A 4,407-nucleotide genomic window follows, 5' to 3' on the forward strand; every position below is an offset into this window, starting at 1 on the left:
GAAGAAAAAACGATATGTCCTTTTCCTGGGTGTGACTTATTTTTATGGGAACTATTTATTTTATTTTGATTTTAAAAGATGGTGTTCTTCGTCAGTGACATCGAAAATGTTGAAGCACTCTGTTATATTTTCTAGACAAGTATTTCATTGTGTGCATCCAATCCCAAATCAATAAACAATTTTAATTTCCAGAGGATTTTCAGTATGGATTTTTTTTAAAAACCATATTTGGAATTTACCTTCTCATTGATATCAACACCTAGGAAATAGTACCATTTTTAAATGTTTTAAATACTTCTGCTTCATTAGTAAGATAAAATAAAAGTGGATCTTATGTTACCCTTAAAATTCAACCCGACTGCACATTAAAATATTTTAAAGGACATTTTCTCACTGGATCATTTGCCATTTTTTGGAACGCGATATATGTGTTTTTTTCCAATTTGCTAAATTAAAGTGAAATTCATTACCTTTAATAGAAGCATAAAATTCCTCCTCTGGATCAGTCTTAAAGACATTTCGGGGGCTGTGTTGATGGTGATGATAGTGATAATGTTGCTGGAATTCATATTGATACTGTTGACTTTAAAACTATTGCTCATTTTGGTAAGATCTCTTCCTGCAACATGAGTTAAATGTAGGATAGCTGTGCCTAAAAGTATCCCTTTGCCGGTGGGATGAGTTTTCACGATAAAGCAAGGTGTTGCGAAGCCCGTTCTACCTTCATTGCCTTCAATAAGTACCCGTCAAAGACTGCGAAAAGATTCTCCTCTGTGAATAGAGATTAAACTGAAGCTGCTCTTGAGATTTGTTTGTGCTATCACCTTTAAAGGCTTAGAACGCTTAATATTGACAAAGGTCAGCCATTCAATGCTTCAAAAGAATTTGAATAGATGCGGATTTAAATTCTAATGAAGATAGAAAAAGGATAAGGCTTAGCAGGCATTTAATGCTTCAAAAGAATTTTATATAGATACACTCGTTAGTCGTTAAAATTTATCCGAATGCAGAATTCATATGACAGATAGATGAACTAGCGTTCAGATCTCGCAGGCTTATATATTAATAGAAATATTCAAAGTTGCAACATGCCACAGGCGGGGAGCTCCGCAGTCACAAGCTACCCGTCGACGACGGAAATTCCGTGGGGTTCACCGGATTGTTTCTAAAAATTCTTTTCTATCTTCAAATTATTAACATTGAAAGAAAAGACGATGTGCCCATTTCCTGGGTGTGACTGACTTGATTTAATCGGAAATATTTATTTTATTTTTGTTGAAGAAGTTAGTGTTCTCCGTTAGCGACTTTGAAAATGTTGAAGCACTCTGTTATATTTTCGAGACAAGTATTTCGTTGTGTGCATCCAATCCCAAATCAATAAACAATTTTAATGTCCAGAGGATTTTCAGTCTGGGTTTTTGTTGAAAACCATATTTGGAATTTACCTTCTGATTGATATCAACACCTAGGAAATAGTACCATTTTTAAATGTTTTAAATACTTCTTCAGTTTTATTAAGTTAGAATAATTCATTATCTTTAATGGAAGCATAAAATTCCTCCTCTGGATCAGTCTTAAAGACATTTCGGGGGCTGTGTTGATGGTGATGATAGTGATAATGTTGCTGGAATTCATATTGATACTGTTGACTTTAAAACTATTGCTCATTTTGGTAGGATCTCTTCCTGCAACATGAGTTAAATGTACGAGAGCTGTGCCTTAAAGAATCCCTTTGCCAGTGGGATGAGTTTTCACGATAGAGCGATGTGCAGTCCTGAGTTGTGGTCTCTCGCTTCTGATCCGTAACTTCCCGAAGACCCTCAGAAAAATTAGCCTCAGTGCTGGAGTTGGATCAAAAGGATCCCTAGTAATTAAAGCACGGTAAAGGCTTCGAAAAGATTCTCCTCTGTGAATAGAGATTGAGCTGCAGCTGCTCCTGAAGATTTGTTTGTGCTATCACCTTTAAAGGCTTCGGCAAAAGGAAGGCAATCACTGCTTCAAAAGAATTTTGAATAGATATGGGTTCAAATCCTAATAAAAAAGATATTAAAAAATAATAATGCAAGCCATTCAATGCTTCAAAAGAATTTAAATAGATGCGGATTTAAATTCTAATAAAAATAGAAATTGTATATTGGCAAAAGCCAGGCATTCAATGCTTTAAAAGAATTTGAAAAGATATGGATTTAAATCCTATTGATAATAGGGAAAGGATATTAAAAAATAATAAATATTAATAATAGCTAAGGATGGGCAAAAGCCAGGCATTCAATGTTTCAAAAGAATTTAAATAGATGCGGATTTTAATCCTAATAAAAAGAGAAAAAGGATATCTTAAGATTGTCAAAACAATTTTATATACATTCGTAAGTCGTTAGAATTTATCCGAATGCAGAATTCATATGACAGATGAACTAGCGTTAAGATCTCGCAGACTTATAAATTAATAGAAATAATATATTATCTGCTTGCTATAATAATTGTTACCTCTCATTTGGAAAGATTTTCCAATATTTAAAGTTGCAACATGCCACAGGCGGGGAGCTCCGCACCCACAAAGTACCCGTGGACGGCGGAAATCCCGGGGGTTCACCGGTTTTTTATTTAAATTGTTTTCTATCTTAAAATTATTAACATAATACATTTTACATTTATTTTAATTGTTTGGTATTGAATGTAAGCTTAAACATTTAAATTTAAAGCCGCCACCAGAAGGAAGTCTACTATTAGACCTAAGGTGTAATTTATTGCATCTTTAGACCATTCTTATTATTTATTTATTTCTTAGCTTTCTTCTTGCTACTGCTACGTTAAAGAGTTTTTGGCACACCGGTGGATTACGTTCAACCCCGGGACCACCATTAATTATGAAAATTGGTGGCACATCCCGTGGTAACATCGGAAGGAAAAACTATACTAACATTTCCTGGGATTTTATTTTAAAAGATAGAGTTCTTCGTTTACCATCTCATTGATATCAACACCTAGGAAATAGTACCATTTTTAAATGTTTTAAATACTTCTTCTGCTTCATTAGTAAGTTAAAATAAAAGTGGATCTTATGTAACCCTACAAACTTCAACCCGACTGCAAATTTAAATATTTGAAAGGACATTTTCTTACTGGATCAGTTTTTGGAACGCGATATATGGGAATATTTATCCCCTACTTGTCTCTTTTCCCATTTTGCTAAATTAAAGTTAAATTCATTATCTTTAAAGACATTTCGGGGGCTGTGTTGATGGTGATGATAGTGATAATGCTGTTGCTGGGATTCATATTGATACTGTTGACTTTAAAACTATTGCTCATTTTGGTAGGATCTCTTCCTGCAACATGAGTTAAATGTACGATAGCTGTGCCTAAAAGTATCCCTTTGCCGGTGGGATGAGTTTTCACGATAGAGCGATGTGCAGTCCTGAGTTGTGGTCTCTCGCTTCTGATCCGTAACTTCCCGAAGACCCTCAGAAAAATTAGCCTCAGTGCTGGAGGTGGATCAGATGGATCCCTAGTAATTAAACCACGGGAATGGCTTCGAAAAGATTCTCCTCTGTGAATAGAGGTTGAGTTGGAAGGAAGGCAATCACTGCTTCAAAAGAGTTTTGAATAGATACGGATTTAAGCCCTAATAAAAATAGAGAAAGGATATAAAAAAAAGGATAAGGCTTAGAAAGCTAAAGATTTGCAAAGGCAAGCCATTCAATGCTTCAAAAGAATTTAAATAGATGCGGATTTGAATTCTAATGTAAATAGAAATTGTATATGGAAAAAAGCCAAGCATTCAATGCTTTAAAAGAATTTGAAAAGATATGGATTTAAATTCTAATGAAATTAGAGAAAGGATATTAAAAAATAATACAAATGGATAAGACTTATATTGCTACGGGATGGGCAAAAGCCAGGCATTAAATGATTTAAAAGAATTTGAAAATATATGGATTTAAATTCTTATGAAAATAGACAAATGATATAAAAAAAGAAAAGGGCTTATAATGCTAAAAATTGGCAATTGCCAAGTTTTCCCTGCTTCAAATGAATTTTGTATAAAGGTTCAAAAAGCGAAGAGCAAGAATCCGGTGAATTCCCGGAAATGCCTACATTGATATGTACATAGAGGAAATCCACTAGCAAGAATATATATAATTTTATCAGACATGGGCGTAGAATGTCTATATAATTATATATATATATATATGTATAATAATTCATTCATTAATTTAATTCAAAATAATTCATTTTAAATTAGTTTTGTTTGATTTTTAGGAACTAAAACCTGCAGTAATTTCAATATTATCATCTAAAAAAACTACCGGAATGATAAATATTATTAAACTATTGAATCGCATTTCCGTTTGTTAATTTTACTTACTTGTGGTTACCTTAAAGAAAACTTCAATGTTTGTTTGA

This window comes from Drosophila serrata, unplaced genomic scaffold, assembly GCF_035046125.1.
Source record: "Drosophila serrata isolate PLE 108 unplaced genomic scaffold, ASM3504612v1 contig_6, whole genome shotgun sequence".
Taxonomy (NCBI): Eukaryota; Metazoa; Arthropoda; class Insecta; order Diptera; family Drosophilidae; genus Drosophila; species Drosophila serrata.